Here is a 13,403-nt window from a genome sequence, read left to right on the forward strand (position 1 = left end):
CCATTAACATATTAGTGAGGCTTTGTTTGTTGTAGCGCCCCTGCATCTCCACCCTGACAATCACTGCTTGCCCGGCCCCACAGAGCAGAGGCGTTGTTCTATTTCACCTCTTTGTGGCCCTGCATCTCCACTCTGCTCTGTGGGGGCCGGGGGAGCAGTGATTGTCAGAGTGGAGATGCAGGGGCGCTAACAGGTGAAATACAACAAAGCCTCTGCTCTGTGGGGGCCGGGGGAGCAGTGATTGTCTGCAAGGTCTGCGCACCGCCAAGGAAGGCTTGCTGGGCCGCCACCGGCCCGCGGGCCGTACTATGAGTACCCCTGCTCTAGATACACATATGCTATCTAAGAGTCAGATAGTAGCATGATCCAGGTATATTATGGACACATACAGTTTCTGTGTCACCCACCCAGGCTGTTGTCCTTCAGTTCCACCAATCATTGCTTCATCATTCACCCAGCCATGCATCTCATATTCTTTCCTTCCCAGCCACGTCTTCAATCTCAATAAGTAAGGAATATATAAGAGCTTACCTCTGCCCGCCACCACCACCGTCTGAACTCTCACAGCCTGCACTGGAACCGCCGCATCCTCCCCTGAGGAATCGCCTCCGTGTCGAGCACCACCACCTCCGCGTTGGCCCCGCCACCAGATGTTCCACCTACAAAGTACATTTAAGAATGTTAGAATAAACCACTCACTAGTATTTGGTCTAGGAATGAAGACATGTGAAAACAATGTAATTTGTGACTGTGTACTCTAAAGTAAAAAAAAATGTCCCTTTTTCCAGGGAAGGGTGTTGTCTTGCTGCACTTTTTGGCACAACTGATGAAGGCTGGCTTTTTAACACGCACCATTTTTTTCCACACAGACAGAAGATGGACTTCTAACAACAAGATCAAGTTGAAACAAGGTGAGAGCTCGGCTCGACCACAAGAAATGTCTTCAATTAATCGTCAGCACTAACCACTTTTCCAGTCTCAGTTAAACGTTTAGTTTTTTTATTATGACTTCATTTTAATAAATGTGTTTACTTTTAATAAAGCTTTTAAACTTAAATAGACTCTGTGTTTTTTGGTCCAGACTAGAGTGACTGAGCGAAAGGTTTTGCAATTTTTGCAAGCATGAGTCCGTGCCTCTGACACTTCTTGACTCTGACTCCGTACTCTTGAGCTACGTTGGATAATCATCATTGGGGATCAATCATGGATGAATTCGGGAGGTAAATGACTGTGCCACACTATGTAGTCACTCAGTAAGGACATTGGGGGTTCAAAGTCTGTTATCACAGAGGTATGTGGAAACTCTAACAGCGCCTATTATAATTGATAAGCAATGCACTATTTATTGTCCATAGTTGTTTCTGCAGAAGAATTGTCCCCTCAACAGTAGTGGTATGGATTGTCCTCCTATCCAAACCAAAAGGTAGTATCTTATTCTTTCTTGGTGGTCATTCACATTTTATAGTTGGGAATTTTCAAAGCAGATAGAACACTTAAAAAAACATTATGGACAATCCCAGAGGACTGCACTGCACTAAGTTGATAGAGCTATTGCTGACTAGAATGGGAGTTTCGCCAACCGTGCATTCTTAGTTAGCTACACAGACAGACTAATAAGAATAATCCAGTAATACCACAGGGAGTCATAGTAGAGGCAGGATAAGAATTTAGATACAGTCTACAAGAAGATCAAAGACGATTTTGAAAAAATCAAATGAGGAACGCTAGGAAAAATAGGTAGTAGTCTAAAATGAAAACTTACTGGGGCCAGCTAAGGAGCCCTCGCCTGCCCGATCCTGGCCCTGTTCAACAGCATCCGCCGCCTGCTGCTCCTGTGTCCCCTCGCCCCTGGGGGGAGCTGACGTACGACATGAAAGAAAGAACAGAAAACATGGATGATTGTTGCTTGTCAATGTCAACCAAATCAAACATTTCAAAACAACAATAACAAAATATTTCCGCGAAATTATATTGATTAGGGTTAGTTTTCATTGATTTGCAGACCTGCGACTTCGAAAGTCACGTAACTCACTAAACAAAGTACTGAAAGGTTCACCTAGGACTGGCAGGCAGCAGTCGGCAGGCAAGGCGCAAAGTGACAGACAAACTCCATTGTGATTTCAGTCAGATCAGTGACAACACTAACAGTTGCCTGCTACATAACCAGTCATTTAAATAGTCAAACTATCAATCCACCACCACTATTTTTCTTATTGTCAGGGGTACAAAGGAAGGGGCAGATTTAAGCCCCTTGCGGCTCTTTTGCTCCGTTCTTGCATGACTTTTGTGACGCAGCAGCTAAACAAAAGAGGCGCCATGCTGCGGCGTATAATATTATAACAACGTGACGCATTTGGGAGATGCATCCCGTTATAAAGCCCTGCGCCATCAGGGGGCGTTCCGGCGCAAGGGAGGGCATTCCTGCGCTGGAACACATCCTAAAAGTGGCTGAGGGAAATCTACAAAATTTCAATCAGTCACCTTTAGGACAATGATGCGTCACACAAACCCTGCACCTGCTTGAAGCAGACGTACGGCTTGACCTAGCATTGGGGAGATAGGGTACCCCAGAGCATTGCTGGAGCTGCGCCATCGTTGCGACGCAACTCCAGCAGTAAAGCTTCGGTGACGTTTTGGGCCCATGGTGCGCCGCATTGCAAATACGGCGCACCATGTTTGGTGGTGGTAGCGGGCCGCACAATTACTGGCGCATCCCTGCTACTTTGCAGGGATGCGACGGTAATTCAATTCTGCCCCTTAGGGGCATACTTACTTACGCGTTCTGGCGCATCTCCAGAGATGCGCCAGATCAAATGCGTCACGCAAAACTACCCTTGCGACACGGCAGATGCGCCTCATTTACAATGCGGCGCGCCCTGGCGCAAGGGTAGGCACTTGCGTGACGCATCTCGTCACGTAAGAGCGGCGCATCGCTGGAGTCACGTCGCCAACGCAATGCAACTCCAGTAATGCTCAGGGCCACCCAATACTTAACATGCTGTGTCAGTCCTTACGCCTGCTTCTAGCAGGCATAAGGAATTGAATTGACGTAGCAGCGTCGCAGAAGTGCCTGCGTTAAATCTTGTAGATTTCACACAGGCACTTTTGCGAGGCGCACAGCCGCAGGACCGCACACCCTGAATACTAGGAACGCACCCATTGTGGCGCAGGCCCATGGCTTTATAACGTGACGCATCTCCCTAGATGCGTCACGCTGTAAATGACTCGCAGGGATGCGCCACGTTTACGCCGCTGTTGCGCCACGCAAGGCAACGTAAACGTGGCGCAAGGGGCTTGTAAATGTAATCTGCCCCCTAGTGTCTAGCATTACGCAGTTCTGTAAAGTACACTCATACATAATTGTTACTCAGGCCAATGAGACCACAAAATAGAAAACAAATAAGCATAGTAGCAACGCCACTGAGAAGGAGAGCAGTGCACCTGAAATGCACCGAAGATTTTGAAATATAATTTAACTACAATGTAATCGTCAGCAGTATTATTGGCTTGCTCCATGTAAAAAACAAATATTTGCAATACAACAACACAGAGCAGGAGAAAACATAGTAGTGAGTGATGCAATAGCTACTACTACTCACCAAGCCCGGGGATCTCCAAGCCGAGCTGGTCCAGCAGGTCGCGCACCCTGTCCAGGACGTCCGTCCAGCAGTGGGTGACCTGGCTGTAGGTGCGCTGGACCCCGGAGAGTTGGGACATGGCCCAGCACACCTTCTCCCACCGCTTCCGGCGCTCCCGGATGTTGTAGCCGGCCGCGATCCTGCCGCCTCCCGCTATGGTCCTGGGCAGGCGGCGCTGGGCGAAGTAGACCAGCGCGCCCACTTCCTCCGGGCTGAAGATCTCCCGTCGGGTCACCTGCTCCCCCCTCAATCGCCCGCATGCTGTCCTGGCACGGGGTCCAGGACTCCTCCTCCCCGCCGCCGCTGCGTCCCTCAAGTGCCTGGGCAGCTTCACAGCGCCTGGCTTCACCATGGTCTGGGCAGGTAAGGTAGGAAGTAGAAAATTAACAAGGAATAGGATAGGGAAGAAGAAAAGAAAAGAGTTTAAAAAGTAGTTTAAAAGTAAACAAAAATAGCAGAAAAGACAAAAATATACAGCTAGGAAAAGAGAGGGATAGATAAGAAGCAAAATCGTTTGAAAAAAAACTGAAAACAAGCAAAGGATGGCAAAGATAGCAAGAGGATAAACACCATGCCCAGACACAGGAAATGAATGAAAAACAAGATGGCCGCCCGTTCACGAGCGCGAAAGTAAGTTCGCACGCAATTTTCCTCGCGGTCTCGTGCGAACTTGTACTCGCAATGCGCTTACCTCGCGAGATTATACGTAGCAGGCGGAAACGGAAATACGTCACGCAAACAAAATGGCCGCGCCCGTACTCGACCTTGGGGTAAATTTGCGTGTTGCGCTGCAAGCGGCTCGCAAATACTGCAAAAAAACTCGCGAAATAACACGCTGCAAAAAAAATATAAAGCTCATTCGCACGAATTGGCGGCTTCCGCGGTCTGTTTCGCACGACGCCGAGCCTCGCAAATAGCGCGAAATTACCGAAGAACGATTTTTGCAAAAGCAAAACAAATGAGCAGGTGCAAAAGGTCAATCTCATGATTTGTAACGATTCCCTGTTGTGCTTCCTGAGGGGGCCCTCCAGAATTCGGTTGCCTGCTTGCAACAATTGTGTGACCCTGCTAAGACCTTAACTGTATGCCACAAAGGTCCTGACTCCTGATTTCCTCCCACTCTCATTTGCCTGCTTCTTTTCGTGTCCCAGCTTGTGATTGTTGAGTGTGTCCCCGCGATGGAGCAAATGACTTGTGACATCTCATTCGATTGGTTGCCTTCGCTGCTTCCACTACTTGCTTTAGCAAAACTTATTTTCTTTTGTATTAAGCACTTCATGAGAGTGCCTGTGTTTTCGAGCTGTCTCCTTTGTGTACTTCTTTCCCCTCTACACATCGTGTTATTCTGTCTCACGTCTACTTCTCCCCGCTCCCTCCACATTACACTTGCCCCTGTTTCTTCCCCCCACCCGTGCTCTACTTCTCTGTCACCTGTACTGCTTTCTCCAGCCCTCGTTTTTCTACTGCCCCGGGCCCCTCACATTCTCCCCGTGTCGCTTCTGTGTCCCTGCCCTCCCATGTGTTGCTTCCTCATGCCCCCCACACGTACTCCCCCATGTTGCTCCGTTGTTTCTGCTCCCCCACCCACTTAAAAAAATCTTTTGTTCTTGTCAGTTTCTGTTTAGTTACTAAACCAATTCGGATCATTAACTAAAAAGAAAAAGGAAAGTGCCTGACTAATTTTATATGTGCTCGAATATTTGCTGCACGCCTACAAAATAATGCTGGCACATGAGTCAAAAACCTTTTTTTTAAAAAAATCTTTAGCCATGTTGCAGGAAATCGTAAATACCGTGCAGTTTTGCTAAAGCAAATGGCAAAGCCAATAGTTCTTAAAGGCGCTACCTATTGGCTTGGTTAATGCTTGTTTGAGCCAGCTGCTGGTACTTGGAATTTTATAAAACCATCCATTGGGATCTCGTCAGCTGCCAGGTTTCTTGAAGACAGCAAATATCATGGTTTATGAAGCCCAATCGGCTGTCTCTAAATTTCTTTTTAACCCTGCTTTATTCAAAGAAACAAGAAAGAAGACCATTCCCCGTTTCCCTGGGATGGTTACTTGTGGGCTGTGCAAGGGGCGTGGCCAGTGTAAGTTATTGGGGTGGCTTAAAACACGTGAACTAAATATCTGTGTTTAGCATAGTGTGTAAGTATGGGCGAATTTTGCGAATCTCGCGATCGCGAATTTTGCGGATTTGCGAACTTGCAATCCGCAAAATCTGCGTTTTTTTTTTGTGTTCGCAAGTGTTTCTGCCAGTTCGCGAGGATTTGGTAGTAGTTCGCAATTGCGAACTTACTTATCGGCTCGCAACGGTCGCGACTATGTTGTTTCTACGTCTGGTTCATCATCACAGCCTCCCAGCACCCTCTGTTTCACCACTGCCACCCTCTCTTTGACCCATGCCACCCTCTGTTACATCAATGCCACCCTCTGTTACATCATCACTGTAGAAGATGGGGGGGAAAAGCAAGCACACCTGCCCTGCTTCAACTGACATGAATTAATTTGGGGTTAGTTTATTAACAACACCTGCCCTGCCCCAACTGACAATAATGAATTAGGGGCTAATTAATGTGTCACTGAATTTGAAGTTCCAGCCTGGCACCTGCTTGTCTGCTCCCTTAGCTGTAAATCAGCTTGAATTTAAACATCATTGAGGGCATGGATGGCATGGGATTGTGGTGATTTTTGAGTGTTTTCGACTTTTTGGGGTGTTGTTGAGGCATGGCCATGTGGGTGGGGGCCATTTTGAGGCCTGGTACAGGCAGGGCCGGGCCATGTGGTGGGGGTCTAGGGGCGACTTTGAAGCCAGGCAGTGTGCTCAGGCCTGCACTCATTTTGCCTTGCTTTCATCCATTATGATCAGGGATACTCAGTGGTGCATGGGTCTAGTCTTTCTGTGGGGTGTCTTGAATTTAAACATCATTGAGGGCATGGATGACATGGGATTGTGATGATTTTTGAGTGTTTTTTGACTTTTTGAGGTGGTGTTGGGGCCTGGCCATGTGGGTGGGGGCCATTTTGAGGCCTGGTACAGGCAGTGCCTGGCCATGTGGTGGGGGTCAAGGAACCATTTTGAAGCCAGGCAGTGTGCTCAGGCCTGCACCCAGTTTGTCTTGCTTTCAACCATTATGCCCAGGGGTACTCAGTGGGGCATGGGCCTAGTCTTTCTCTGGGGTGTCTTGAATTTAAACATCGTTGAGGGCATGGATGGCATGGGATTGTGGTGATTTTTGAGTGTTTTTTGACTTTTTGGGGTGTTGTTGGGGCCTGGCCATGTGGGTGGGGGCCATTTTGTGGCCTGGTACAGGCAGGGCCTGGCCATGTGGTGGGGGTCAAGGGGCCATTTTTAAGCCAGGCAGTGTGCTCAGGCTTGCACCCAGTTTGCCTTTCTTTCAACCATTATGCCCAGGGGTACTCAGTGGTGCATGGGCCTAGTCTTTCTGTGGGGTGTTTTGAATTTAAACATCATTGGGGGCATGGATGGCATGGGATTGTGGTGATTTTTGAGTGTTTCTTGACTTTTGGGGTGTTGTTGGGGCCTGGCCATGTGGGTGGGGGCCATTTTGAGCCTGGTACAGGCAGGGTCTGGACATGTGGTGGGGGTCAAGGGGCCATTTTAAGCCAGGCAGTGTGCCCAAGCCTGCACCCAGTTTGCCTTGCTTTCAACCATTATGCCCAAGGGGTACTCCGTGGTGCATGGGCCTAGTCTTTCTGTGGGGTGTCTTGAATTTAAACATCATTGAGGGCATGGATGGCATGGGATTGTGGTGATTTTTGAGTGTTTTTTGACCTTTTGGGGTGTTGTTGGGGCCTGGCCATGTGGGTGGGGGTCATTTTGAGGTCTGGTACAGGCAGGGCCTAGCCATGTGGTGGGAGTCAAGGGGCCATTCTTAAGCCAGGCAATGTGCTCAGGCCTGCACCCAGTTTGCCTTGCTTTCAACCATTATGCCCAGGGGTACTCAGTGGTGCATGGGCCTAGTCTTTCTGTGGGGTGTCTTGAATTTAAACATCATTGAGGGCATGGATGGCATGGGATTGTGGTGATTTTTGAGTGTTTTTCGACTTTTTGGGGTGTTGTTGGGGCCTGGCCATGTGGGTGCGGGCCATTTTAAGGTCTGGTACAGGCAGGGCCTGGCCATGTAGTGGGGGTCAAGGGCCCATTTTTAAGCCAGGCAGTGTGCTTAGGCCTGCACCCATTTTGCCTTGCTTTCAACCATTATGCCCAGGGGTACTCAGTGGTACATGGGCCTAGTCTTTCTCTGGGTTGTCTTGAATTTAAACATCATTGAGGGCATGGATGGCATGGGATTGTGGTGATTTCTGAGTGTTTTCTGACTTTTTGGGGTATTGTTGGGGCCTGGCCATGTGGGTGGGGGCCATTTTGAGGCCTGGTACAGGCAGGGCCTGGCCATGTGGTGGGGTCAAGGGGCCGTTTTTAAGCAGGCAGTGTGCTCAGGCCTGCACCCAGTTTGCCTTCACATCAGGAAATTGCTATTCAAGAGGAGGTATCACCCGAGGAAGCCACTCCTCCTGATGATGATTCATTGTCTTCCAGATCCCCAGCAAGAAAAAGATCAAGGAGGGCTACTACTACTACAAGTTCTTCTTCAAGCCCCCTTCCTTCTGGTGACCTTGATTCTGATTGGAACCCACAAATGCAGTCTGAGGGTGAGGCACGCCATGATGAGTCGACAAAGGTAGCTAAGCCTAAAAGGAAGGCTCCTGCCAAGCTTCAATTTATGGCTGGTGACGACGAACAAGAAGTGGTGTCTTCTGCTGCTGAATAGTCTGATGATGACCCAGTCATTACAGTCATCACTCCAGCCCCAGCAGGCATGCAGCAGACAGACATTTTCACCCTAGCCCAAAGGTCTGCTGAGCGGGATATGGGCGGCGTGCCACTGGTACCACCACCGTTAACTACAACACCAACACGACCTACAGCTTCCATCTTTTTTAGTCAAAAGGGCCGGCATGGACCTCCATCCAGCTCGACCTCAACTAGTGGTACTGTAAGTGAACAACAGAAATGAATTCAGCCACGCCCATCCTCCACTTCATCTGGCATTGAAAGTCAAAGTAGCACCTCCACCACCAGTAGACATCACCCGTCCCCAGTTTGGGACTTCTTTACTGTTAGCGCAAAGGCGGAAAACATGGTCGTATGTTCGATTTTTAAAGTATTAGTTAGTCGGGGTAAGCTTGGTACCAACTATGGTACCGGAGGCCAGAGAGGTCATCTCAAACAACACCCCCCTATCCAGTGGGAAGCACACATGAGGAAGATCGAGGAAGGCAAAAGAAAAACAAATCCAAATGTATCCCTTGATATTGCATCTGATGTTGATGAGAATCTGATCGTGCAGGGGGGAGTGAAGAAGCGACAGACATTGTTTCTGGTACACCCAGTTCTGCTGGCAGCAGCCCTCCAGTGGTATCGCCCTCTACCCCTGCAACATCTATGAGGCACACTAAGAGTGTTGTAGAGACACCAATGTGAAAAACCGCATCAATGGGCCTGACTGGTTTGAAGAGGCCATCATCATCATCACGTAAAATGATCCAGCCCACCATTAGCGGAATGTTCTGGTCGGAGGCGCCATTTGAACGCAACCACCCAACGGTACATCTGTATAACGCAAAGCTGGCTAAAATGCTAGTGCTGGACCTTCTCCCTTTTTCTTTCGTGGAAGGGGTGGGGTTTCTAGAATTAGTGGCAACAGTCTGCCCTAAATGGAAGGTTCCTAGCCGGTCCTATTTTGCCAGAGTTGCGGTTCCAGCACTACATCAAGATGTGCTGGAGGTGATTGGGGCAGCTTTGCAGAAGAGTGCTGTTCACACTATCCACTTGACAACAGACATGTGGACCAGTTGCCAAGCCCTTGATTACATGTGCATCACTGCACACTGGGTCTCTTTTGCAGGGTCTTTTGCAGGGGTTAGAGACAAGTCAAATGCAGTTGTTGACCTGGACACAGTTTTTCAAGCTTCTCGGAAACATGCAACATTACCCATGTTTGCCATGGAGAAAACTCATACTGCAAAAAACATTTTGGATGAGTTTAACAGTAAGGTCTCTGAATGGCTGAAACCAAGAAATTGCATGGTTAGTTATGTTTCCACGGATAATGGCAGTAATATAGTTAAGACCATGCAGGACGGTGAATATTTCAGAATGCCGTGTTTGGCGCACTGTATAAACCTGGTTGTTCAAGATTTCTTGAAAACTGAAAGCCAAGTCAAGAAGTTACTGTCTACCTGCCGAACAATCTGCACACATTTCAGCCATTCTTTTAAGGCCCGGAAGCAACTGAGGAGCATTCAATCTGTACGTAAAGTGCCAGTCAAAGGACTCATCCAGGAGGTGGCAACACGTTGGAACTCAACCTTTTACATGCTTGAGCGTCTGTTTGAGCAGTGTATGGTAATCAATGACTATATCTTTACAGTAGGTTCTATTGACCTGAGGCTAGAGTTGGCAGCTAGTTAAAAGCCTGACAGACATGCTTCGTCCTTTTGAGATCTTCACGCGTGAAGTCAGCAGGGAGGACTGTTCTTTGAGCAAAGCTATCCCATTGTTGCGCATGCTAGAGCACCAACTGAAGGGGGTGTCTTCAACGTTCAGAGATGATGTTGGAAAGCAAGATGCATATCGGTTGGCGGAGAACTTATTAAGCCGCCTAGTTGCCAATAAAAGGCTTCAAAAGATACATACAGAACAACATTACTTACATTTGTGCCACTATTCTGGATCCACGGTACAAAAAGGCGTGGCCAGCAAAGCATTCATTACTTTTGATGAAGCAGATGTTTCAAAGTACAAACATTGGCTAGCTGTGTCAGCCAGTCGGTTCGAAAAAGATCGGCAGAAAATTCAAGGAGCCGTCAGAAGTCCAACTGAATCAGCAGGCGATCCAGCGTCAAGTTCCACTTCTGAATCTGTGGGCGAAGGGAGTCACTTTCCCTCACAGCCGTTAACGACACCAGCAGCAACCCTATCATCATCCTCACCTCCACCAGGCCCACCCATAATATTGTCGAAAGCGGATTGGCTAACTCATCAAGGGTTTGTTTGTTCCAGTGCTGAGAAGGCCACAGATTGGTACGCAAAGCGGAGCAACCGTGGAGAACCTTGAGTTGATGGTGCAGCCCTATCTGGATGAGCCAACACAGGTCTTTGTTCATACAAACCCATTGCTGTATTGGTACAAGAAAATGGCTCTATGGCCACTGATCAGCAACCTGGCTCTAAATTATTTGTCTTGCCCACTCGCAAGCGTGTCTTCTGAACGTGTTTTCAGAGCTGCTGGTGCCATTGTAACTTCAAAAAGGTCCCGCCTCTCTGCCAAAAATGTGGAGAGGTTAACACTGGTCAAGATGAATCAGCACTTGAAGAGGACACCGACTTAGGTGACAGAAGTTCTTCTCTGTTACCTGACCTACTCCCGACTCAATTCATTGAGTTGGAGGACGAGCTCTACTTCCCTGACACCGAGCCCTGAAAATGATTTCCTTTTTTTCGTCCTTATTCACTTTTATTCCTGTGTGTCTTTCTTTGTTTTGCAACTTTTACCACAACAAAACTCTAATCACCTAATCACAACAAGACCATCAGCAGCACTGTCTTCATCTTATATTCCTTATTGATTTGAAGGGGCCGGAGTCTGCATTCCTGAGGTTCACAAGTTAACAACTCAATCATGCTCCTTTATACTCCTCCTCCAGACTCCCCCTATCCATTTCCCTTTAGGCAGATGGATGGATTACGACGAGTTCCCTCAAGTGGGACTGAAATTACTGACTGACTAGATGCTTGCTGATTGCTGACAGAGTTACTTTTGATATTGACAGGAGAGGCTGCCCTGTGGGCCCTCACTTTCCGAAGAAGATGCGGACAAAAAGTAGAACAGGTAATGAATAATTGAGAAGTTGGGATGCACTGGACAGCAATGGCTGTCTGGCTCTGATGAAACCAATTGCTGTTTGTTTTTTGTGCATGAAATGATGATTCATATGTCTTCTTGTCTTAGTTATTATCTAATCTTTCACAATTGTAACTCATGTCAACAACTCTTTTTTTTACCTTGTTTAATTAAAATTGTACTTCAAATTCAGGGGCCACTATATTGCATTTCACAAAATATGCTAAATGTCCTTGGAGCGGACTCACTTGCCAATATACCATGATGATTGATTAAATAATATATCTTTTTTCTTTACAGTCACTCACTGGGATGGATGGATCATCAGCGCCGATTTACGGAAGAACTATGGCCAATTTGTGAGTGGCAAACAGGTAAACCAGTCTACAACAACTACTACAGCAGGACTACATGTCTGTCTATTCGTGGTATGTATTGGTCGAGGGCGAGGCAGTGTACTGTTGTTGTTATGCCAGGCAGAGTCCACTCCAGACAGCAGTTCATGTAAAATTGGGGCTATGTGGCTTGCTGCAGCATACAATTAGATATGCTTTGTCTGTCTGACAAAGAGCCTAAGTATGCTACATAAGGTTGCTTCACTCAGTGGTGCCTGCCTTGACCCTCTGCATGGCACTGCCTCAAGCTTGGGCCAAACATCCGTTATGTTTGCAAAATTATCTGTTTTTCGGTATTTCGCAAATCTCGCAAAAGTACGGAAAAATCGCAAATTCTTGAGCGGAACGGATTTTTGGCTCATGCTTGCGGCAGGGCCATGCAGACGGTCAAGGCAGGCACCACTGAGTGAAGCATCCTCCAGATGTAGCATACCTAGGCTCTTTGACACAGACAGACAAAGCATATCTACGGTTTAGGGTTCAGTGCGTTTTACTAGGGTTTTAGGGTTTAAGTTGGTATGGTTCACGCTGATTCTAGGGCTCGGGCCCGATGCAGGCTCGTTCAGAATGATGTTGGCAATGTTTTAGGGGGGTGTGGTTTTCTTTGGTCCAGAATTGGCAGAATTTTGGCCTTTTTGGGTATTTTGCGGGCGCGTGTGTTCGGGTGAAAACTAAGTGAAAACTAGTTGTAGACCTTCTTCTTCTTCTTCTTCTTCTTCTTCTTCTTCTTCTTCTTCTTCTTCAAAGAACGCAGTGGTTCGATTTTGTTCTGCCTTGCTGAAATTCTTGTGAATCACTGGAACAAGTGACTGTCCAGGTGAGTTTGAAGAGGATCAAAGTAGTGGAAGTGCTGAAAACAGCAATGTTTTGTGAACAGCGCAATTTGCCATGTTTTGAATATACCAGTATTGCTTGTATTTGGGGGGCTGTTTGAGGGTGTTCTAGATTTGTGGGGGAGGGTGTGGGGGTCTGGGATCACTGCTGGGATAGCATAATTTTTATTGGAAGTGATTTGAAGAAAATCCATGGTGTGAAAGAAGAGTTAGGGCCTAGCTGCAGAGCGCGTTTGGACCGATTTTGACTGGTTGGCTGAAAACGTTCTAAGTATGAGTTATTGCATTTTTGCTTTTTGCCTGTTTAGGGGTGTTCTGCTTTTTTGCGGGTGGCTGCAGGGGTCTGGGGGCATAGCTCGGAAGGTCTAATATCGGAATCAAGTGTTTTGGAGCAAATCCATGGTCAAAAAGTTTTTGCGTTTTTGTTCACTTGCTTGTCTTTGGGGTGCTGTTTGGGGGGCTTCCAGGTTTTTGTGGGTGGGTTTTGGGGTCTGGGAGTACTGCTGGCACAGTCTAATGTGGATTGCATTTGTTTTTCAGGAAATCCATGATGGAAAAGGGGAGTTAGGGCCTAGCTGCACAGCGGATTTGGACTGAATTGAAGGTAGTAG

The sequence above is a fragment of the Lissotriton vulgaris genome, chromosome 1_1 (genome assembly GCF_964263255.1).
Source record: "Lissotriton vulgaris chromosome 1_1, aLisVul1.2, whole genome shotgun sequence".
Taxonomy (NCBI): domain Eukaryota; kingdom Metazoa; phylum Chordata; class Amphibia; order Caudata; family Salamandridae; genus Lissotriton; species Lissotriton vulgaris.